Genomic DNA, 25,788 nt, shown 5'->3' on the forward strand with positions numbered 1-25,788 from the left:
TGGAAAGTTGTTTGTTGGCCTCCTCTGGTAGGTCCACCGAAAATATATTATAATTATCAAAAAAAAAAGGAGGCAGTATTGAGACTCTCAGTACAGATTGGCTATTGTTCTTGGTTGCAAATACAAAGTCCACCAAGCAGAAAGTAATTTATTGCAGTATTTTGAAATGCTAAAAAGTTGTTTTGAAACTTCAAGAAACGGGCTATAGACAAAGCTTCTAGCAACAATTTCTAGAATTGCACTGCTGATGCAGCCTGTGGAAAGAGGCCCTGCTGTGTGGAGCTCCACATTCAGGCTGTCTCCATCAGAGAAGAGAACTGCTCCTCTCACTACGGCCCCAAGGGTGACAGCAGATCTGCTGTCTGCTGCCAGAGATCTGACCCACTGGTCTGCAGCTCTCCCTCTGTGTGTTGATTCCATCACTATTTCAGTCACATGCTGACTCATTAGTTTTTATGAGGGCAGGGGCTATTTCTGCCCCTATTTACCTTGTGGCTTTCTATCATAAATACGTATCTTTCCAGACTTGAACTTCCAGGCATTAATAGTATCAACAGCACCATGCTACTAACTAATATAATGAAAAGATTTCCTTTACAAATGACAGCACAATCAACTGACATCAGCTCTTAGTCTGATCCCTGATTTGTGGTACAATGTTACTCGATCTGGTAGGGTCATATTTCTAGGTAAGCAGGACATTCAGAAGACCTAGTAGCCCTTTGAATCTTGGTTAGTTGAAATTCATATTGTTGAACCCATGCATGAACCCCCATGACATTGGTTCATGACATTCCCTGGGAAAGGTGACCGATTAAAGTCTATGTGTTGAATCATTGTAATGATTAAGAGTCCCCTCCTCACTCCTGGCATTTAGATAAATATTCACTCGAATAGCATTTATTTTCAACTGAGGCTCATTTTTTAAAGGTCCAGTCATAGCCCTTCCAGAATGGTAGTGTCTTTCATCCTTCAGCTGTGTTTCTTCTAAGACCTAATGATCTGTCAAAACTAATAGCCAATGTTATTAAATTACTGTTCTCTTTGCAAAGTGAGCATCAGATATAACTCTTGTAGTTGAATCACTGTTGTGATTTTTCACTCTTCCAGGTCGTCTTTGATGATATCAACCATGTGACTCCATCCAGCATATCATCACTGTGGGCATGCACATGATGGGAACCTCCAGAAAATGCAATGATTTAATTTTTAACATTAGGTAATGTTATCTCTATTTCTAACCATTGGACCTCTACTGAATTAGAAAAACATTTTAAAATAAGGACAAGCATTTTTGTAGAGTTAAAAAGAAAAAGACTACAAGAAAAATTCCTCTAGAAATATCCTCTAGAAATTTTCTTATATAGCAATTTTTTTAATGTGGCACAACCAAAATCATTTTAATCCATCAAATTTACATAATAATTTTATAAATATGCATATATTATATATACATCATTGAATAAACTTAATAATAAAAATAAATATTATATAATATGTGTAGCCACCAGTATCAAATAAATATATATGTACGTATATGTGTGTTTAAAACAAATATATACATTTTTCCATAAATGAGGTAAATTTTACTCTATTCATTAAAATATTACTTAGTTTTAATTTCTTCATTAAATTCCTCTAACTTGATAAATTAATTACTAAATATTCATATTTATGCCATAAATTTAAGAAGAATTACTTTTATGCTATATCAGTCAGCATTTACACATTAATGATTGGTAACTAATGATTCAAAGTCAGTGGCTTATTCCACTAAATATTTATTGTCACGTTCTTGGATGTTCATGTTCACGATCATCTGGCTGATGAAGGCAGAGCTCAGCTGTGTGGTTCTGCTGCAGGCACTGAGCTTGTCTGCAAGCTATTCACTGTATTTATCTGACGCCAAGGCTGCAGGGCAGTGACTACTGAGGGCAGAAGATGCTCATTGCAAATTGTAGGAGTGAACATCCTCCCTAACCAAACTGCACAGGCGAATGTAAGTCCAACAATTTCTAACAAAGATTCACACATTTTAAATTTATTGTTTTAATTTAGTAGGTTTTTAAAAATGTTTACTTAGTTATAAAAACTATATGGTTATTACATGGACGAATAATTGTGTTTTTCAACTTTTACAATCTTACAAATGCTTTCAAATGTAAATTTGCATTAATTACAAAATAAAGCTGGATGTGTTTTCAACATGTGGCTTTAAATATACATTTTCTAAATGTTCTCACTTACCTGTAGGAAATACAACCTTTTTAAATTTCTGAAAGATACCCAATAAGTGGTCCCCCCATGCAATTTGAAAATTCAAAAAATGAAGACTCTGTACTATGAACTGGCACCCGAGATACACATGAGCGGAGTTGCGGACTGGAGAGATGCTGCAGGCAGCTGAAAGCAGCAGCGTCCTCAGCCCTGGGCTTCCCAGATAAGTATGAGGACCACATGGTTCAACAGCCCTTACCTACAGGGGCAGTTGCACTCTGGTTCCTGAGGGAACACCAGAGAATCCTCTGATTCTAGTATCAGTTTTCCTCACTAGTATATCTCTGGCTTTGAAAGGTTATAGTGTGAAAGTTCATCATAGGATGAACTTTAGGAAACAGTATCACTATCACTTGCCAGGCGAGTCAGGTCATTGGCCTGGGGTTAGCCTATATCAGCAGAAACCAGGGAAAGCCCCTGAGCTCCTATTCCATGCTGCATCCAGTTTGCAATCTGGAGTCACATCACAGTTCAATGGCAGTGGATCTGGGACAGATGTCACTCGATTAGGAATTGGGTAACTATTGTCATCCATAACTAAAACTCAGTCAAGAAGCAAGCAGGGAAAAGCATCTAGTGTACAAAACACTGCTCCCAGAATGTAATTCTCTGCAAATCTGACGGCTGAAACCGCTCTTTGTGACCTGAAACCAGTTTTATCTACAGCTTCTGACATAATTTCCTACAACTCTAGGACTAATTTTTCCCACTATTATTGCTTGTCAGTGGAAGATGTCTAACTCCCCAAACCCTTACTCATGCCATGCAGTTTCTCAGAGTGATAGGTAAAGTTTTTTCTGATTTTCTAAAAATCAGATCTCTTTGTTCCTCACAGATACTGAAGAACACCCTGTCTTCCTATATGCCCCTTATTGTAGTTCTTTTTCCCAAATACAACATTAAATTTAGAGATTCATCTCTACATTTTATTTTCTCTTCAACAGTAGTTTAGACCACAACTCACTGTATTAAGAGAATTCCTCCTCAGGACTTTATGATTTTTCCTTTGTTGTATGAGTCCCACCTGAAGCCATAAATCAGGCTCCACGGGTTTTTGTAATAATCTCTGTCCTTCAGTAAATCAGGAGAGGCATTAACATATTTGGGCTGCTGGGATGAAGAGAAAAAAAGAGTTAGGATGCAGAGGAGGCTTCATCATTTACTCTACCAATACCATCAAAGTGTGACTGAGTCTGAAAAATGCTCTCAACAGAGGTAGGCACCAGGAGGAGCAGTCAGCGTAGCCCAGCCTAATATATCTGCTTTTCTAAGGGGTTATTCTTTTGGTTTGTACCACTATGGGAGGAAAACTGCCCTCCTGCTAACAATGATACGTTGCACCATCTTCCAGCTGCAGGCTGATGATAGTGAGAATGATGTCTGTCCCAGATCCACTGCCATTGAACTGTGATGGGACCCCAGATTGCAAACAGGATGCAACATGGAATAGGAGCTCAGGGGCTTTCCCTGGTTTCTGCTGATATAGGCTAACCCCAGGCCAATGACCTGACTTGCCTGGCAAGTGATAGTGATACTGTTTCCTAGAGATGCAGACAGAAAGGATGGTGACTGGGTCATCTGGATGTCACACTTGGCACCTAAGATCGGAAACATAAAAACAAATATCCAGACAATTAATCATGTTATAAGAAGACATCCCTGAATTGCCAGGTACTGAGCACAGTGGGCTGAATAAATTCCTAGTGTTCTTCCTGACCTGGGAGCCAGACCAACAGGAACCCTAGGAGCTGAGCAGGGTCCCTCATGTCCATGCTGTGTCCTGACTGGGGCTGACTCCTGCACAGAGGAGTGTGACCTGCCTACTAAGAAGTCTTCAGGGCAGGAGGCTGTGCTCTGGTAATATGCAAATCAGCAGGGGACGGGGCAGGCTGGGCACAGCTGCAGGGCTCCTTCATCTCAGTAACTCAGCACAGGGGCAGTGCAGAATAATCTGCAGAGACCATGTTCCTGATGGCTGTATGGAGTAGTGTATTACATTTGTGTATAGAGATTGTTTAGGGGAGAATATGCTTGTTTGTAAGGAACACCTAGTAAAGTCTTCAAAGGTGGGGTTATCAGGTCTTCAATATACTCTCAAACGGTCCCAGTAAAAGGAGGGATGGTAGTATCTGCAGCACTTACAACAGTGCTATGTGTGTAAAATCATTCCTTTTTAAAATATAAATAAAAAAAAAACCATAGAGCTAAAGAATATTATAACTGAACTAAAATTCAATAGAAGGTTTCAGCAGTGGCATCCGAGATACACATGGGCAGATCAAGAAGAAAAAGAATCTATGAATTCAAACACATCATAGAAATCATCTAATCTGAGGAGAAAATAAAATTAAAAAGAAACTAAAGTAATTTAAAGGGTTTATGGAACACTATCAAGCACGACAATATGCAATATCAGAATTGAAGAAAGCAAAAAGAGAAAGAAAGAAACTGTAAACATATTTATTCAAATAAAAGCATAAAACTTTCTAAGGCTGGAGAAGAAAATAGAAATCTAGAATCAGGAATCCCAGAAGAGAGCAGATAAGATATCCATATAGAGACACAACATAATTAAATTGTCAAAAGTAAATACAAAAAGAGAATTTTGAAAACAGCAAGGAAAATGCTACTTGCCACATAAAAGAAGAATCCATGAAACTGTCAGCAAAGTTTTCAGCAGAAACCTTGCATATTAGAAGGAAGTGAGATGATATATTCAATATCCTGAAAGAAAAAAACTGACAACAAAAATATTATGTCAGCAGTCCTGTTTTCCAAATATAAATGGGAGATAAAGACTTAGACAAACAAAAGTTGAAGAAGTTTATCACCATGAGATGCTTTTCAAAACAGTCTAATGTTATAAATCAGTATGTAAATCAATTATAACTCAAGTAAAACCTTAAAGGACAAAACTGTTAAATCAACTATAGCTATAATAGTTTGTTAATGAATATAAATTATAAAAAAGATGCATATATTATATAAAGATGTATGTGAGGAATACATATAGTCTGAAAGTGAAGGAATAAGAAATAAAAAAGAGATTTTATTAATATTATGCTAAATATATTTAAAGGTATTTTGCAATGACTTTAAGCCATTGTTCTTACCAGTATAAGATAAAGCAATTTACCTCAGATACACAAAGAGGAGAATACATTTCCTCAATGCATGGGCCACTCACAGATCCACCATTTTCAGAGCTATGGGTCTCCTTAATACTCAGAAACTAAATGGGCTGCATCTTATTTTCAGCTTCGGGACCTCCACTCCATTCTATTCTCTTTTCTGTCATTGCACATTATTTCCCACAGCTCATCAGCAAGGAGGGCTGACTAGTGATGTCAGATTTGAATACTTCAACAACAAAAAAACCACTTTCTGTATTCAACTCTACATGTGTGGATTAGGATAAAATTAAAACTCTGGATCAATCCAGGCTGCAATGACAATTGTCTTCAAAGTAGGAAAACAAAGAACACATCCGCGGGGTAATGCTCTGAGCTGCACTCCTCACCAGCATGTTCCTGGAGGCTCAGGCACAGTTCCTCTGGAACCTGGCTCGCTGAAGAGTACGTAAGAGGGAGGCCCTGGAGAAAGATCAGGTCAGTGAACCATCTCTCTACGTGAGCGTGGCTGCTGATTAGTGTATGTCCTTGCTATGCACCATCAATGCCCGTTTCCTCTTTCACTGTTTGGCAATGAGATGGGACATCATCCAGACCAAGATGCCAGTCCCTTGTTGGTGTTGGTATCTTTAGGAGAGAGAGGCTCCATGTCTAACCAAGCAAAGGTTGATGTACATGAAAAAGTCACTTGGATCTAGATAAAACTGGACACTGAATTTCACTCATCATATCTCACTTATATAACTTGGTGCAGGGCATTCTAACCTGGATCAGCAGCCGGGGAAGTGGACTCAACTACTTCAGTGTCTGTGGGCTGCAGCCTGGGGACTCTGGGGAGCATTACTGATGCCTGATTAAGGGTGGCCAAATCAGGGTCATGTAGCCTACGCACAGACATTTTGTCATCTTTTAAGAAAGCTGAATTTTAAGAGAATTTGCATGTATAGGGGAAAGAAAAGAAAGTTTATTTTGCTCTCTAAATGTTTGCTGAAAATGAATTGACAAAAGACAGATTAATGGGAGCAAAGACATACAAAATGTATTTAACATGCAGAGGAAAATCACAGGAGAATAATTATCCCAAAAACCCAGTGAAGTCTAGATGCTTACACATTCCTCATAGGGAAAAGGACCATGAAGTAAATGACCTGAGATAAAACAAATGGGTCCTGAAAAGAATAAGTCATAGCTTGTCTGGCTAAACTATCAACTTCCAGTTTAGCTCCTGTTGTGTCTTCTGTGGGAGAGACACATTTCCAGGGAGAGTTTCTATGACAGTTGGTTTTCTCCTGGATAATCCGCCTTTAGGAAAAGTTCCTTTGTGCATTTGCTGTTTTTCAAACGCCTTCAGTTTGAGGTAATCATCATACCAATACAGCAGATTTTGAGAACGTGTTTCCTGGATTCCTGCACTTGCAGTGTGCCTCTGATCCTGTTTCTGATCCTAGTATGCTATACGTATTATCTACCGTATTTTTACAATAAAGTATGCTAAAGGAAAAATGTGTTATTAAGAAATACCATGAGGATGAGAAAATGTATTTACCATTCATTAAGTGGAAATGGATTACCATAAAGATTTTTTCTCCTCATCTTCTCATTGAGTAGGCTGAAGAGAAGGAAGAATAAGAGAGGTTGGTCTTGCTGTTTCACAGGTCACAGGGGTAGAAGAAAATCTGAGTATAAGTGGATCTGTAAAGTTCAAACCCATGTTTTTCAAGAGTCACCTGAACATATCTTCTTTCTGGATAGATGTAGCAGTCCCTATCTGTACTGAGGGTCTTTTCCCCTTGCTGTACCTCTGCTGACTTCCAGTGGCCATCAATGTGTTCTGTGCTCTTTCTGAAGCTGAGGCAGGCAGCTCTGCCTGCATGCGTGGCTGGCCAGAGGTCCTGGAATGAGTATCCTTTAGGGAAGTGCTGTGGTTGGACTATGTCCCCCTAAATCCATCTGTTGTAAACTTAATCTCTAGTGTAACAATATTGGGAGGTGGGGCCTAATGGAAAGTGTTTAGGTCATGAGGCTCTGCCCACATGAACAGATTAATGTCACTATGAATAGGGCTTATGGGAGTGGGCTCTCTTTCTTCTCTGTTCTTCTGCTATGCCAGGACATTGTCTTCTTTCTCTCCAGAAAGCTCAGTGTTCAAGGCCCCATCGTAAAGGCAGAGAAACTGGACCCAATCTACTTGTATCCTAATCTTAAAATTCCAACCCTCCAATTTAGGAAGGTATACTTCTGTTTTTTATAAATTATTTAGTCTCAAGTATTCTGTTATAGCAGCATAAAACTTACTAAGACAGACAGCTCACAATCGTCCATGGCAAGAGGAGGAATATATATACCTCAGCTCCCTCCCTTCTCAGGTGGAATAATCCAGGGGCATTTTCTCCTGTTTCCACTTGGGGTTGAGCTTCAGTCATTCTAATAGTTAGGGGACTTGTTGAGGTGCCTTTTACCATACATCTTCTATTCCCTGCCTCACTTTTCTTCCTCCCTCCCAGTGAAAACTTGCTGCCTTTGCAGGAATCCTTGTCACTGGTCAACCTCACCTAAGAGAGTAGTCAAGGCCTTAATGTTGACAGGGGTATATCTCAGGTCTGAATTCTTATCACTTCTCTTTCTATCATGTATAGTAATTGTGATGGTTAATATTGAGTGTCAACTTGACTGGATTGAAGGAGGCAAAGTATCGTTCCTGGGTGTGTCTGTGAAGATGTTGCCAAAGGAGATTAACATTTGAGTCAGTGGACTTGTAGAGGCAGACCCACTCTCAATCTGGGTGGGCACCATCCAATCAGCTGCCAGTGCAGCTAGGATAAAAGTAGAAGAGCAGGCAGATGAAATGCGGAAGGACTAGACTAGCTAAGTCTTCGGCCTTCATCTTTCTTCCATGTTGGATGCTTTCTGCCCTCAAACATCAGACTCCAAGTTCTTCAGCTTTTGGACTGTTGGACTTACACTGGTGGTTTGCCAGGAACCTGCCAGCCTTCAGCCACAAACTAAAAGCTGCACTGTTGGCTCCCTATGTTTGAGATTTTGGGAACTGGACTGGTTTCCTTGCTCCTCAGCTTGCAGACAATCTACTGTGGGACTTTGCCTTGTGATTATGTGAGTCAATACTCTTTAATAAACTCCCCTTCATATATACATCTATCCTATTGGTCCTTTCCCTCTGGAGAACACTGATACAGGAATAGTCAGGGAGCAATTAGTTTCCCTTTGCCAATCTATTTTAGATTGTTTTTATGCAATAAGTTTTTTCTGGGTTAGTAAACTAAAGGAGCCTCTAAAACCTGCTACGCATCGTGTAGTCCACATTAAAGGCAGTGGAATAAGCGTCCCCCAGCATTTAAAACCCATAGATTTCAGGTCCCTGAATCTAAGATTTTTTTAAGCTCTCTTGCTTTATAAATATGTCTTGCGATTTTAAATTCTCCTTTAGAGAAGGGCAATTGTGGTGAAGATATTAATTGTGGGTAGAATGAAGAATGCCCACATTCCATTCATGTCTTAGTCTCTAGATGAATTCTAACATACTAAGAAAAACCACAAAAGCTTGATGGATGCAACTTACTTATAGATTAAGGATTTTGAGTTTGGGAGAACATCCTAGGTCATCCAGGTGAGATCAATATTATCACAAAGGTCCTTATAATAGGGAGAGAGGAGGGTCGCAGACAGACAGGACCTGGGACAATGGAGGGGGATGCTGGGATGATGGAGGAACAGGTCATGGAGAAAGGATTGTTGAGGCATCTTGAAGATAAAAAAGAAAAAATCAGATTCTTTCTCCTAGATCCTCTAGAAGGAATAGAGCCCTATGTCTCCTTAATACTAGCTCAGTTAGAGTTCTCATCTCCAGAATCATAAGATAATAAATTTGTTAGAAGCCAGCAAGATTGTGGCAAGGGGGAAAATGTCTTTTACCTCTCTGAATATGTGGTTGCCCTCTGTTTTCCCAAACATTCCATCTTGTTATTATCTGGTGCCAATTTCGACAAGACACGCAGATCATTTTCTATGAGAGCTTGCACCAGGATTCTTCTGAGGTCGAAAATGTTTAGGTTAAACCCTTTGATTAGCTCTTGTCCAGTGTGCGTTGGAGAGTTAAGGGATCAGGTCTCATGGCACCTGATAGGAAGAGGAGGGTTTTGTTGGCTTATGTGTTTGTTTTCATGTTAGGCAGGCAAGTTATATATGGAGAACACATCCTGAGAAGAAAGGACTTAGAGAGATTGAAAGGGAAAGAAGAGATGTGAACGGGGCTAGGGGAAAGCAAGATGTATTCCTCCTCCAAAACATAAAACGAAATAATTTACAATTTTTAAAGACTTTGAGAGAGCTACATTTTAAGAGAAAACCACAGAAGGGGCTAGCTGAAGATTAGGGCCTGCTTGGCATAAGAGCTGTGGATTCCACACTCTTCTTATGGTTCTTTCTTTCTAGTTGTAAGCTTTGGGCTCATCTATGAGATGAAAGTGGCCACGTGCAAGGAACATACTAAAGTCAGACAGACCTGGGTTTAAACTCCAGGTCTGATCATGTGACTTTGGGTTAATTTGTTATGAGCTCTCATAACTGGTTCTCTCATATGTGAAATGGAGCACTTTGGAAGTCATGGGGTATCATGAGAGTTTAACCAAATGATGCACCCTAAAGAGTTTGTGTATGTGTGTCCATAAACACATACACACACATTAGATACACATGTTATATATCCAGTTTCTTTTAAATTCACCCTTGAATATCTTAGAATAAAGAGCATATGAAAGATATGTCATTTTCAAATCAAATTCTTTAATAGTTATTCTACAACTAACATGTGACTCTCTGTAGGCAATGGGGTATCATGTGCATTATTTTCACTGTAAAAACAAAAACAAAAACAAAAACAAAAACCTTCTACCAAACCATTTCTGTGTAGCACTAGAAACATAATTAAGATGACAAATGATTACAACACCTTTAAACCAGATTTTCCCTGAGCTCCATTTGTTTAGTGTCCACTATTGGATTCCTAAGGCCGTGGCTAGGCTGTAGGTCTGAGTTCTAAGTTCTTTCTTCCTGCACCCACAGCCCTCCCCCAGGTCTCACTCTGGGCTCCTGCATGCTGGGAATCCAGATCCACCATCCTGCTACCCTCCTGGGAATCCAGAATTAACTGCCTGGAAGCTTTTCTTAGTAAACCCTTCAAATGCAACCTTTGACAGAGCTGGCTGAGGCAGCCAGCAACTTCCCATTAAAAAAATAAAATAAAATAAAATAAAAACTGAGAATGGAGGAAACTTGGAAAACCATGTTGATGTTGAGGAGATGCACAGTATTACCAGATTTTATCTTTTCAAACTTTCCTGTCTCTTTCCTGACAACAATTCCTGATCTTGGAAGAGGGAGGAACTAAGAAGAACAAAGTGATGCTTCATGCCTAGGATATAAAAGGAGAAATGGAGATAATAAAAGGGCAGAACTTATGAACTTTTTGACATAGTTTGGGTTTCTTTTGCTATGGGTATAGCAGGATGAAGGTGCCAGAAGCAAACATCACTTACAATGTTTCCTGCTCTTCATGCCTCAGACTCCTACAAACACACGCTTATGATAATATGTCTTCTGAAGCGCAGATCTGTAGCACAGCCAGGATTTTTCTCCTAAGTGTCTTTTATAGATAAGCTGGAATAATTTTAGAAACAAGCCAAAGAAATAATAGCAATGGCTTAAGCAATGACACGAAGCCTGAAGGTTGGAGCATTTAAGGCTGGTGCAACAGCTTGGTGACAGCTGAAAGGTCCCAGATTGTTACTACATTTTTGCTTTCTCCCTGCATCATCATTGGCTTTTCAGTCTTTCTGTAAATGCCCCATGGTGTCAAGAGGATCGCAGCAGCTCTAAGCATCGTATCCTCTCTTAACTGTTACATGAAGAAATGCAAAGCAAAGCTCTTCACTTTCTATCCTTTTATGAGGTCTAACCATTTTTTCCATCATCTCTGCCCACGCCTCTAACATTATCATTATGGGGCTGATCACATGTGCCCTTAATCCCTGCTCCCATCTGGGCTGGGAGAAACTCACCACCCTCACCATGTACAGCAGGTGCTGGGGAGATGGGCAGTGGGTCTAGGCCCCAATTGGAGGGACTTTTGTCCCCAGAGTTTAGAGTGGGCAAGTCCTTCCCAAGTGGTCTTTGTGAGACAGAGCAGCACATGTGGCTCAGTGGTTGTGTGGTAACAGGAACCACTCCAGGAACAGTTGACAGCCTCCCCTCTGACTGGAGCAAAGTAAGATTTCTCTCTTCACCTTTCATGCGGCTCACATGGATGCTGGGACTCTGTTCACAATGGACTGCATCTACCCTGTGCACAAGCTTTTGAACATTCGCCAATTTAGTTTCTGGTCTCCAATAACAAGAACTTGCCAACCATGACCCGCTCAACAAGAATTTACAGAGGAATCAGATCTATTGGTTCAACAATGGGACAGGAAATGTGAGACAAACAAGGTTTGCAGCTCTGAAGATGCTGACAGCCCATGTCTGAAGCGAGGATGAATTGGTGTCACACATTCTGAGTAGGAGGTGGGAGAAAGTACTGTGGATGCAGTGACGCCAAGGAGATGCACTGAAGGTGCCCGCAGGGGAGGTGGGAAGGTGATGTGGGAATGAGAGGGCATGCAGTTCCAGAGCTGGCCCCCAGCCTGCTCCCCTGAGGAGGCCCCAGACCCTCATAGCCTTGGTACAGAGCCATAGCTAAATGAGGTTTGTGCCCATGTGGTGACAGGAGGTGGGGACACGTGCCCCTGAAGGCAGCTCAACTGTTGATGGTCAGTATCGTCGGTACAGGCCACCACCCCTGACCCAGGTGGGCATGGTGCCCAGGGGACAGATTTTGCCAGCAGGGGCTAAGAGCTGAGCAAGGGTTCTGTTGGTGACAGGTCAGGACACTGTTACTACTCTAGCCAGCCGTGCTGGTGACAGTGATCCTGCCTCCTGGGACACAGAGAGGGCGTTGGAGATGCAGTCCCCACAACATCTCCACTGTCATCTACATGGGGAACAAACATTAACATCTCCAAGTATTAATATAAGCAAGCAGCTCATTCAATTTGATGCAATTCTGATCAAAATGAAAAACGGGCTAATTACCACATCATCAAGGAAATGTTCATGATTAATGCAATTATCTGAGGATGAAGCCTTAGTCCTCCTTAACTCGTGAGACAGTCCAAACAGCAAGAGGAAGAGGAACAAAGCGAAGTCCCCACATCCACGAGATTCCTTATGAGGGTGATCTTGCTTAGAGAGGGTGGGGAGGTGGGTGAGTCTGCTGAGACTGCAACAGCAAAATATCTCAGCTTGAATGGCTTAAACCACAGACATTTATTTCTAACATTTAGTAGCCTGGAAAATCCAAGATAGAAGCCCAGAAGGGTTTGCTTTCTGGCGAGGGTCTTGTTTCTAGTTTTCAGATTTTACCTTCTGGCCGTGTCCCTACATGGCCTTTCCTCAGTGCGTGCTGAGAGGGTGGGGATAGTGGAGAACTTTGCAGTATCTCTTTTCATAAAGATGCAAATCTAACTGAATCAGGGCCCCACGGTTGGCACCTCTTTCAACTCTAATTACCTCTTTATACGCTCTATCTCCAAATGCAGCCATATTGGGAGATTAGAGCTTCACCACAGAAATTTGTAAAGGACCATTCAGTCCATATCGGGTGCTCTTTGGGGATACAGCCAAGGCAGTGAGGAGGACAAGGTGGTGCTTCCAGTCTCAGAGCACAGAGCACAGAGGGAATTTCCCACTACTCAGTGTACTGACAGCTCCTCCCATGTAAGCTAGCTCACACCTGAGGCCGCCTTTTAGCCCTAGGGGATCCCTGCTGACAACGGGACTCTATCACTCTTACTTTCCTACTATTTCTAAGATCAGCCTTATTTCTGATGTTTACTGTGGGGTTTGTCTGCCATCTAATGGCTGGTTTGTGACTTAGCATCTTATAGGATTTTAAATGCTGAGTCCCAGTCAAACTTGACTGTGAGCCTTTTCATGGGTATTAATGAAGCAGATCCTACTACATCCATCAGTTGGCCAGATCCTATAGGGAACACAGAGTGATACCCCTCCTCGACAAAACCAGTCCCAAAGTTGAGGGCGAAGGATATCCAGAAAAGATGTTGCTCACAAAACAATTAGGAATTAGGTTCTGAAATCCATGTGAAATGCTGAAAATGTAGTTTTGGAAGAGAGAGCAAAGGCTGTGAGAAATCCTGCTGAGCATAATGGCAGGGGCTGGGGTGGAAATCCAAGGGACTTTTTTCTGGATCTGTCAGCCTAGGATCATTCCAGTTATTTTGGAAACTCTTCCAGAGCAGATCTGAGGACCACAGTGGTTGCACCAGCAGGAGAGCTTCTGACCTCCTGTCACACCCAGTTTTCCAGACCAACAGCTGGTGAGGTTTTTGCTCTGACTGTGAGGAAACACTTGTCAATATTTAGGGCAGTGTTAAGCAAAATAATTTCTTAAGACAATATAAATGTCTATATTTATGCTGTCTATATTATTTAAGCTGTACAATGGGGTAGCCGTCATATGTGGCTACTGAACACTTGAAATGTAGCTAGTGTAACTGATAAAACATGTTTTTAATTTTTAGGTAATTCTAACTTACATTATTTGTGCCTGGGCACTGCTGGTGTTTACCATGTGAGAGGATACAGTTTTAGACAATAACAATCACCAATGTCATCAGGGTACCCAAGCTGCTAAAAGTTAAGCAAGTGTGTGCCCCAGGACCACTGTACCAAGCTGAAGTGGACCATGGCCAATGTAGACAGATCACATGGGTGGATCTTTGGAAACTTCCCTGGATTCCTTTGCTTCTAGGCTGGCGATGGAAACCCTCATGGAGATACTGAGGGAGAAGCTGGAGACTGGGGCCCACAGTGTTGCTACTGGAATCTGAGGTGGACCCCAAAACACAAATCTTCTTCGGTGTTAATGATGTCTCACTCTACAGGTCTCCCAGAGACTCGTGCTAGTTGATCAAGTGGGAGGTGAATGCTAGGCTCGTTGAGCAATGGTCTGTATCCCAGCACAGGATGGACCCTGTCACCTGGAGCTCCCACAGCTGAAACCAGGACCCAAGGGCCAAAGTCCAGCGTCCAGTGCTTCCTCTGCCTCAGGTGATCCCACCCTAGAGGCAGCAACCAACCCACTGATAAGGGCTTGAGTGGCAGGGAGGGGCTTTGCGGAGCCTGAAGACTTACAGCAAGGGTGCAGACCTGAACTTCCAGCTTCTGAGCCAGAGAACATTCCATGTTATGGATATGATCCAGGTCAAGATGTCTGATGAAAGATACTAGGATAAATTTTATCCTGAAAGAAATAAAATCCTAGGAGATCTCCCAGTCCCTGCCTCTCCTGTAATGATTCCATGGTCTTTGCTGTTCCTATGGTCACTTGGCTGCCTCTTCACCATTCAGATGCATCTTCATGATTGAAACAGACCTTCCCTGGTCAGCACAACGGCCTCAGCCCCCAGATACCACATGCCACTGCCTGACTTTTATACAATTTATTAGCTACTGAAATGATTCTTTTCTCTTTCATTGTGTAGGTATTGTTCTCTGAATGGCTCATTTCTCTACTGAATATCAGTACTCAGGATCAAAAATTGTCTTATTTACTCACATGCTCTTAACCCTCACATGATGGCTTTTAATTGTTCATAAAAACTCTGATATTTTGTTAAAATCCATTAAATGCAAAAATATGTTCTTTTTTATTGAAGAAAATATCATGCCTTCCCCTCAGCTAAAGACAATTAACTGCTTTTATAGTTCAAAAAGATCCACTGGACATGAAAAAACACATTTACAGGAGTACCAAGCATCATATTGAAATTAAATAAACTCAGTTTGTGACTGCCTGCCTCATACCATAATGTAGAAATATAATTTCTTATAGTATATCATTACTCATTGGCATAAAATATATGCGAAAAAATTTTTTTTGAAAATTGATATAACTTTCTGGCCAAATATGGTGAAAGTCACTCACAAAAATATCAAAATCTGATATGTCTCTTTTCTCAATTACTACATTGTATGCCAAAAATTATTTTTAAATGAGTGACTTGTGTGCACAGGAAACAAAGTAAAACAAATGAACTTAATTGCTCTTGGTATTAAAAAATTCTAGGAACTGGATACTGGTCCTAAAATCAAGAATGGTGAATATTTAAAAACAAACATACAAAATTTGAACCGCAGTTTGGATTTTGGAGGTGGTTGAAAGAGGATATAAACAATGCTTCTGATACACATAAAATAATATTTATTTTAAGGGTAAAGGGTTACCCTCCTGTATTTCATATGTTAGGGCGAGATATAAAATAAAATGTCCATTGAATTTTTCCACCTCATCTGAGCTCCCAAATACTTTCCCTTACTCATTAGTGCCTTGGTACACTCAACTTTTAGTGAAGTTACTCTTAGGGAATTGAGGATTCTTTATTTCAACTTCCTTGGGCCTGGAATCTTGTCTTGTTCCCAAGACTGGCAACAAGGGCTCTGGATCCTTTTGGTTTTTTATTCCAGGTAAATGTTCTTCTTGGAAAAGTCTCCTTTTCAAAAGCTCTAGAGAAATATCTATAGTTATGTTTTCCATAGACTAGTTTTCATAAATAAAAACCCACATGTTCAGCATTTCCTGGATTCTCAGTTGAATGCCACCCTAGTTAAAGTGAACCTTCCTGTTAGTCTGACTTAACAAACATCATGCTTCAGGGGCTGCTTTGGAAATAGAATTAATTTGTCACAACCCTGAACCCACAATAACTGAACCCACAATAACTGAAACCTCAATCCATGGGATCTTCTGTTGCTGCAGCTCTAGGCCATCACCTGTTTGTTTCCTAATCTTAACCCTTTTAAACTCTTTTGCCATAAATGAGAAATTGCAGCCCCGAAAAGAAATCCAATGTTTTTAACAACTGGTAAAAGACAGTTTATGCAAGTTGTAAAACATAGTTTATGGAAAGATAAGGGAGAGGTGACTTTCAACAACTGTCTACGTACGTTGAAAGTACATATGGCTAAAGATGAAAGTATGCCATTGTGGTTTTAATTTGCATTTTTCTGACAATTAGTGATGTGGGGCATTTTTCTATGTATTTGTTGGCTGTTTATATGTCTTTTTTGGATAATTGTCTATTTATATTCTTTGTCCACTTTTTGGTGGTATTATTTGTTTTTATATTACTGATTTGAGTTCCTTGTAGATTCTGGATATTAGTCCTTGGTCAGATGCATAGTCTGTGAAGAGTTTCTCCCACTCTGTGGGTTGTTTGCTGATTATTTCTTTTGCTGTACGGAAGTTTTTTAGTTTAGTTGGGTTCCATTTATTTATTTTTTGTTTTTGTTGCATTTGCTTTTGTGGTGTTAGTCATGAATTCCTTGACTAAGCCAATGTCTAGAAGAGTTTTCCCAATGTTATCTTCTAAAATTTTTATGGTTTGAGATCTTAAATTTAAGCCCTTGAATCATCTTGAGTTCACTTTTGTATAAGGTGAGATAAGAGGATCCAGATTTATTCTTCTACACGTGGCTTCCAGTTTTTCCAGTACCGTTTATTGAATAGGATGTCCTTTTCCCACTGTACATTATTGTTTGCTTTGCTGAAGATCAGTTGGGAGTAAGTATTTGGGCTCGTTTCTGTGTTCTCTATTCTGTTCCATTGGTTTATGTGCCTATTTTTATAACAATATCATGCTGTTTTGGTAAGTATAGCCTTGAAATACCACCTTAATCATGCAAGAATGCCCATCATTTAAAAGTCAAAAAATAATGGATATTGGCATGGATGTGGTGTACATAGTACAACCACTATGGAAAATAGTGTAGAGTTTCATTAAAGAACTAAAAGTAGAAATACCATTCGGTCCAGCAATCCCACTCTTATTTTTCTTATCTACCCTGAGAAAAAAGTTATGATATGAAAAAGGCATATGCGCATGCATGTTTATTCCAGCACAATTCTCGATTGTAAAAATATGGAACCACCATAAGTGCCAATCAAGTAACGAATGGATAAAGAAAATGTGGTGTATATATATCACGGAATACTACTTAGCCATAATACAGAACAAAATAATGACCTTTGTAGCAACATGGATGAAGCTGGAGGCCATTATTCTAAGTGAAGTAACTCAGGAATAAAAACCAATAATCATATGTTCTCATTTATAAGTGGAAGCTAAGCTATGAGGATGCAAAGGCATGAGAATGATATAATAGACTTTGGGGACTAAGGAGGAAGGATAGAAGGGGAGATGAGGGATAAAAGAACATAGTGGGCATAGCATACACTGCTCGAGTAACAGGTGCACCAAAATCTCAGAAATCACCGTTAAATAACTTATCCATGTAGCTTAAAATCACCTATACTTCCAAAACTACTGAAATACACAAAATATTTTTTTAAAAAGATGAAAGTATGCAGCAGTGACTCTGGTTTCAGCTTTGCTGGGCGAGCCACACTCCATTGTGTTGGTTAACTCATTGCCCCAGAAGCACCTGCAACCATCAGAAGTGTTACAGGGTTTTGTCCTGTTTCTTTGATCAGCCAGGCTGAGCTAGTTTTTGTTCTGGGTTGTAACACAGTGTGAGGCCAACTATTACTCTGCTGGCAGTAATACGTTGCAGCATCTTCAGCTTCCAGGCTGCTGATGGTGAGAGTGAAATCTGTCCCAGATCCACTGCCACTGAACCTTGAGGGGACCCCTGAGATGGACTGGGAAGCATACTTGATGAGGAGCTTTGGAGCCTGGTCTGGTTTCTGCTGGTACCAGTGTAAGCTATTACTAATACCCTGACTGGCCCGGCAGGTGATGGTGACTTTCTCCCTTGGAGCCACAGACAGAAAGGCTGGAGACTGAGTCAGCACAATTTCACTCCTGGAGGCTGAAAATATACAGCAAACATCAGTACAACATAAATATTTGTATATGAAAATCACCTCTAATCTTGCTAGACTTGAAGAAAGAATATGCCTTACATTTTAAAAATTAGGACTTTAAAATCAAGCCAAAATTCACACATAGCAGGGTTCCTAGTGAAAGAAATTGCAAATTAAAATAATATCCCCACCTAGTTTGTAGACATATTCTCACCTGGAACCCAGAGCAGCAGAAACCCAATGAGTTGTGATGGCAACATCTTTCTGCCTTGACTTGTCAGTTTTGCTCATACCACATTCCAGAGAGTCTCTTTTAAGACACTGAGAGGCAGGGCCTCTTCATATATAAGAGGGAAGATACATGCAAATTATGGGGATGTTCTGTTGGTTTAAATACAATGAAATCACTGTTGACAGAAGAGCGCCCTCCCCGCTCCTTCCATGCGTGTGTGAAGCGCCCTCTGCTGGCGCCTGCGGATAAGCTCTGCTGAGGCTCTGGCAGGGGTTGACCAGACCCAGGGCCCAGCTGCAGAGTGAAGGCAGAGTCCACGGAGATCTGAGAGGTCTGCAGTCATCTGGGGTGAACAGAAGCTCACATCCTCAGTTTCGGCCCAGGGCTATGTTAACTCTCCTGCTCTCTGTCACATTGTAGGATGAAAAAGCTTTGTGAATATTCCACAAAGCATTACCCCACGTAATGCTATATTGATGACATCATGGTAATTAGATGTGATGAGCTGGACATTGTAAGGACTCTGAATTTCTTGTGAAAACACATGTGCTCTAGAGGGTGGGATGCAAGCCCCCCCCAAAATCAAGGGCTTGTCACATTAGTGAAGATATCAAGTGTTTATAAAAGGGGTATGAGCCATGCTGGCTCATCCCCTTCAAAGTAAGAAAAAATAATTGCACCTTGTACTTCAAATCACTAGGACTGAAGCACAGTGCTGGCTAGGCCATCCTAGACTATTGACACAACACACTTCACACTTGGGTTTACTACAGTATCCCATTTATCAGCTAACTTTGAAGGCTGTCATTTTTGAATGAACTCTGAGAAAGAAAAGATTCTGTAGTAAGTTTAAGTGTTAATCCAAATGCTTCTGTCACTTGAGCCATGTGGTCCAGCACACTGTCTGGTGTTAGATGATCTGTATTAGATGAGGACACTGTGAACTTTTGTGTAAGCCCCAAAGGAGAGTCACAGAAAAAAATCTCTACAGTTCTTGAGTAAGATCCTGAAATGCCCCCAAAATAATCAAACAACACACAAACAATTCACTGCTCAAAATTCAACTCTCAAAATATCACAGGGTCCTTGTAGACATGCCCATGAGTACTTGACTGTTTGACTAAATAATTAAGTGACTAAGCTGCCTCTCATGAACTGAGAATGTCACTCTCACCAATTTTAAAGTCAGGTGAGGTGCAGCACGATTCAATATTAGGATGCAGATGGTACTTTAGGGACTGGGTTCAAGCAGATTCAGAAGGCATGCCTCATTTCCATAGACAGATGTTCCAGTTCCCTTTATCACTTTTCTCTCTCACCCTAACACCTCTGCATCAGCTCACTGATATCATGGGTTTTCCTGATCCGCTAATGTCAGAGAGAGAATACAAAAAAGAAAAAGAAAACAAACAAAAACAAAGAAAATCAAAACAACGAGAAGAAGCTGGGTTTTCTCTTGAATGGCTTTGCATCATATATTTGTGCAAGTAAATGTGAACTGTGCCCACCCTATGGCAATGATCATGGGTGGCTGTGAAATATTACCTTGAGTTATCTTATATCTGAGCAGAGCATATGTTCATCAAATTAGTATAGATAGAGAAGTGTCTGGAGTCAGGTATACATATGGATTTCCATATAGCTGGTTGGCCAAAGTCTTGGAAAGGAAGGTTGTAGTTTCGGAGATAAGAAGCTCTAGAGAAGAGGCATGGGATTGCACTCCTGTGAGGGAGAATTATATTAGCACAACAGCGAATATCTGCCACAACCATCCTTACTGAAAGCCATCCATACTCATCCATCTCTAAGCCGATGAATTATACTCCATCTTCTCTCTTAACTTTAACAGTATTTGTATAACACATTCTTAAACAAAGTAGCCATGGTGGCCTGGTTGAGAGCTATGCACCTCCACAGTGATATGCATCATGTCTCACCATAACCATCTCCACCCGTGTTGAGCCAACTATTGCACTTCTCGGTATCTGACTTCTCAGCAGCAGAGACAAATAACATCAATAAGTGGATGGCAATTAGGGAAATTGGATTTCTTTTCCCTGAAAGCAGATGCATCTTCACTAGGATTCTTCTGCATTCTAAGTATATGTTTGCTTTTCCAGCCCACAGATAATTAGCTATCCCAGTGTTCACAGAGTGTACATTTTACTGATATGGGAATTTTTGAGAACCAGGGTCCTACATGGTTGAGGGAAATTGAAAGTATAGGCACATGATTATGGCATCCATTGGTCCTACCAAATATAGTATCTAAAGAAGTCCACTTGGGTATAACATTCTGCAAACTTTAAATCCTCTCCTTCAAGTGATGATGAGTCTTTAAACAGATGACGATGATAGTGTTAATGAATGATTCAGGAAGAAAAGAGGCAAAAGGAGTAGCTTTTCTAATCACCATTCCCAGGAACTCAGCTGGGGGATACATGATTCAAGTCATGCAGTTTTAGACCCTGCTCACTACAGGGCCTGATACTCAGTAATAGATGCTTCTACTTGGAAATACTATAGGAGATCCTAAAGCTAAACCTAAAGCTATGGAAATGCAGGGTTTCTCACTGCAGAAGACAAGAAGGCAACCAAATAATTACCTATTTCAGTAAAGTTAAATAATAAAGTTAATATGAAGTGATTGTTTTCTGTTACTTATTTGGTAATAGGAGGAGAATGTCTGGGAATATGTCTGAACTGAGGGACAGTGAAGAACACATGTCATAATCAGATGGTGACTGTCCTCACATTAATATAAGGTAAAACTGGAAACAATTACAAGGAGTTAGGAAAGGGAAAATATTTTTAAGTAAGCCCAGTACTAATGCATGCCTGAACTATGGCTCCAGCTCTTCCAGAAGGAGTTCTTATAAAAAGGAGACTCCAGGCCTCAACTAATGAATGCTAAAATTTTCAGTTTTGTGTCCTATAATATACTTCGCTGAGCAGCATTTGTCATATATACTCATTTTCAGTTTCACATTTGGAAACTACCAATTATCTTTTTCAAGGTAACCCTAACCCCATATCAAAATCAAATGGAAATATTTTTAAATTATTCTTGCCTGCACTACCCTAGCCTAATTGATTAAAAATATTGACTACCATTCAGGTAGCTACATCTATAAAATCACCCTAGGTATTTGTAATACAAGCAGAATAGCAAATCATTTATCTGATTGAATCTCTGCATCTTTCCAATCCAGCAGCCACAGCAGTGACATGAACTGAGAACTTGTTAAATATTCAAAATATCATAACATAACATCCAAAATGTCCAGATATCAGTCAAGAAGTACACTTCATACCAAATCCAGGAAAATTTAAGTTGAATGAGAAAAGTCAATAAGTAGATACTAACTGTTATGTAATCTATATGTAAAAATGATAACCTCTACATAATAGATACATAAAAATGATAACCTCTACATAACAGATATGTAAAAATGTTAACCTCTGCATAATAGATATGTAAAAATGATCTTGAAATGATTTTAAAGCTGTTATCATAAAAATGCATCAGTAAACAATTGCAAACATGCTTGAACCAAATGAAATAATAGAAAGCATCAAGAAGAAAATACAAAATATAACCAAAAAATGAAACATTTAGAACTGAAAGATATAATCACCATAATCAACAGGCTCAGTAGATGTCCTAATAACAGAATTAAGCAGTCAGAAGAAAGAATCTGTGAAATAGAAAGTGAAATACCCAATCTAAACAACAGTTCAAAAATAGGCTAAAAAAAAAGTGGATAAACACAGGATAAATACGAAAAAATCTATGCTAAGACACATCACATTCAAAGCTCTAAAAAGTAAACAAAAATAATAATCTTAATAGCAGAGAGAAAAGTTACTGCTTATCTTTAGAGGAAAACCAATGACAGAATATTTCTCCTCAGAGACTGTGAAGGCCAGAAGCAAATGACGCTTTTCAATTACTGAAAGAAAAGCTCTGCCAGGATAGAATTTTATGTCTAGTAAAACTATTTTTCATGAATGTGGGAAAAATTAAGAAGGCCTCAAATTCACGAAACCAACCCCAGAGTTCAGACTTCCATCTTAACATATTAATAATAATATTACGCATATTTTGAAATTTGAAAAGAGGCAGACATTGGTCAATCTGTAAGAATAATCCCAACTATATGTTATCTGTAAGACAGGAATATCAAATACAACACAATATGTTATGTGTAAGACATGCGTATCAAATATAACACTATAAGTAGGTTGACTATAAAAAGAAAAGATATATATATATACCATACTAAAAGATCTATATCTATATATATACCATACTAAAAGATAGATATATATATATATACCATACTGATATTAATAAAAGAAGATCAGGAGTGGCTAACAATAATATCAGATAAAGTATACTATAGAGTAAAGGAAAGTTACCAAGAACAGAAGCCATATTATATAATGGATAAAAGAGTCATTTCTAAAAGAAGACAGAGCAATTCTTAATATGTATGCACCAAATAGCAGAGCAAAATAGTGCACGTGGTGAAAACTAACAAAACAATTAGACTTGGAGACTTTGATTTCCCTTCTCAATAATCGATAGTGCAACTAGACAGAAATTGGCAAGGATAAAGAAGCACTCAACAGCATCACCAACCCACAGGATCTAACTGACATTTAGATCCTATCGAGTGTTTTTAGAACACTCCAAACAACAGTAGCAGAATTCAAATATTTTTCAAGTGTCCACAGAACATGTACCAAGATAGGCTATATGCTGTCCATAAAACACCTCAACAATTTAAAATCCTAATAAGTGTGTTCTCTGACCACAGAGGAATCAAACTAGAGCTCAATCCTGAAAAGATCATCTAAAATTCTCCAAACACTTGCAACCATAGTTCATTCCAAAGAACCAGATTTTGGCTTGCTTGGTGTTTACTATTGTTTTTCTGTTTTCAATTTTATGGATTTTTGCTCTCCTATTTATTATTTATTTTCTTCAAGTTTTAAATCCTTTGACTTAAATCACTCCTCTTTCTGTGGTTTCATAAATAGAAGATGAGATTATTGATTTTGTCCCTTTAGTTTTATACATACAGATATACATTTGTTTATATATAAACATCCATATTATATATATGTGTGTGTGTGTGTGTGTGTGTGTGTGTGTGTGTATAAACAAACATGTGTGGGCATGTATGTGGGCACATGTATGTAATGTATGTATTTGTTTGTCTTGCATTGAGACTGGATAATTTATGAGGAAAAGAGGTTTATTTCGCTCATGGTTGCTCAGGCTGTACGAACATGTAACCAGAACTTGTTTAGCTTCTGATGAGGCCTCAGGAAGCTTTTAGTTGTAGCACAAGGGGAATAAGAGCAGGGATGTCAAATGGTGAGAGAGGGAGCAAGAAAGAGAGGAGGAGGTGCCACGCTCTTTAAAACAACCAGCTCTAGAGTGAACTAATGGAGTGAAAACACACTCATTACCTTTGGAAAGGCACCAAACCATTCATGAGGGATCTGCTCTCATGACCCAAACACCTTCCACTGGGGCCCACCTCCAATGTTGAGGATCACATTTCAATATGAAAGTCTGTGTGTATGTATATATATAGCTCCAGTGAAGGGACAGGAACAGCCAAATATGTATGTATGTATATTTTGCTGTTCCTGTCCCTTCACGGGAGAGAGACATAACCTAAGGGAAAATGGAAGTGTAAAGGTGAGGGAAAGGGGAAGGAACAGGGATTATATCAGTAAACCAATCTAGCTGCATGTATACCAGTAACTACTCAACCAAAATAAAATCCAAAAAACATTCATTTTAGGTTGGCATGAACCAGTGTTAATTACAAAGTTGTTACACTGAATGAATTTAATTGGAGAATAGATGTAGGGAAGACTGGGATGATTAGGATAAGCTTTCACTCGGCTTTCTTCACAGTCACGTCTGGTTCCTCAGAGGGCGCTTGGACCCCCTCCATTCTCCTGCAGGTTCTGGCAGGCCGAGGTTGTTGGAGCTGACAGGGTTTTATGCATGGTGTCTGAGGTGCAGCCCAGGCTCTCATGGACCAGAGCAGCAACCTGAAACCTATTCCCTTGAGTTCTCTATCTTCTTTCTCTTGTGCCTGCTCCCCAGACAAACAACACATATGGGCAGCTGGGCCATTCAGGGCTGTGTCACTGTGTAAGAAAGTTTAAACCTTGCTGGCAGTTACAAACTCCAACACCCTCAGCCCCCACTCTGCTGATTTTCAATGTGAAATCAGTGCTTGACCCACTGCCACTGAACCTGTCTGGGTCCCCAGAGAACTGCCTGGAACCTAAATAGATCAAGAGCTGTGGAGGCTGTCCTGGCTTCTGCAGGTACCAATTCAAATAGGTGTTTCCATCAGTATGCTAGAGGCTCTGACTAGACCTGCAGGAGATGGAGAGCGGCTCTCCAGCGGGGACGAGCAGGGAGAGTGGAGTCTGGGTCATCACAATATTCCCACTGGATCCTGAAATGTGAGACAGAAGTGCATGGTTATACATAAACGTAAAAAGACATTTTCATTATTTTCTTCCTGTTACATTTGTCACGCTAAATCATTGTTTCTGTGAGTGCAATTTTGGTTTACATCTCAAAAACATCCAATTTCAAAAGGAAACAAGATTTATAAGCCACAAAGAAGCCTATAGAATTCTTCTACACCATTCCTTTCTTTCTGTGTCAGACTCCCCACTGGAGCACAAGTTCTTTTTTTTCTGGAATCTTCCTCACTCTCATGGATCTAAACCTCACGTGCCCCATCCTGGAGGCAAGACCTGCACATCTAACAAGTGGGCAGAACACACACGGGAGGCAGTGGGGCCCCCAGAGCTCACCCTCCCACCCCATTTACCTCCTTCATCTCCCTTCTGTCCTTATCAGGGACTCAGAGCATTAGCAGCCCCAGGAGCTGAGCAGGGAGCCTCATTGTGAGAAGGAAAACTGAGGAGTCCTGATCATTCAAAGCAAGGTTAGAGCTGAGCTTTTATCTCTGACTCACAAGGGAAGGCCCTCCCTAGGGGACAATATGCAAATCCCCTGCTGGGTCCAGTGGAGTAGAAAGAGCCAAGGGGAGGGTGAAGGGGCCTCTCTTGTAAGCAAAGGGATATGAAATATGCTCTGTATTTGAAGGACAACCAGTACAGGTAAAAAGTTGATGTGGCCTGAG

General features: G+C 40.1%; 1 pseudogene and 1 gene segment (V, D, J or C); both read right to left on the minus strand.

Annotated features, from left to right (window-relative positions):
- The window catches only part of LOC116526975, a 315,897-nt gene that overhangs the window by 248,347 nt on the left and 41,762 nt on the right, over positions 1-25,788 (minus strand).
- Positions 3,599-4,049, minus strand: LOC116526987 (annotated as a pseudogene).

Source organism: Sapajus apella, unplaced genomic scaffold, assembly GCF_009761245.1.
Source record: "Sapajus apella isolate SASKATOON/1434 unplaced genomic scaffold, GSC_monkey_1.0 scaffold52, whole genome shotgun sequence".
Taxonomy (NCBI): Eukaryota; Metazoa; Chordata; class Mammalia; order Primates; family Cebidae; genus Sapajus; species Sapajus apella.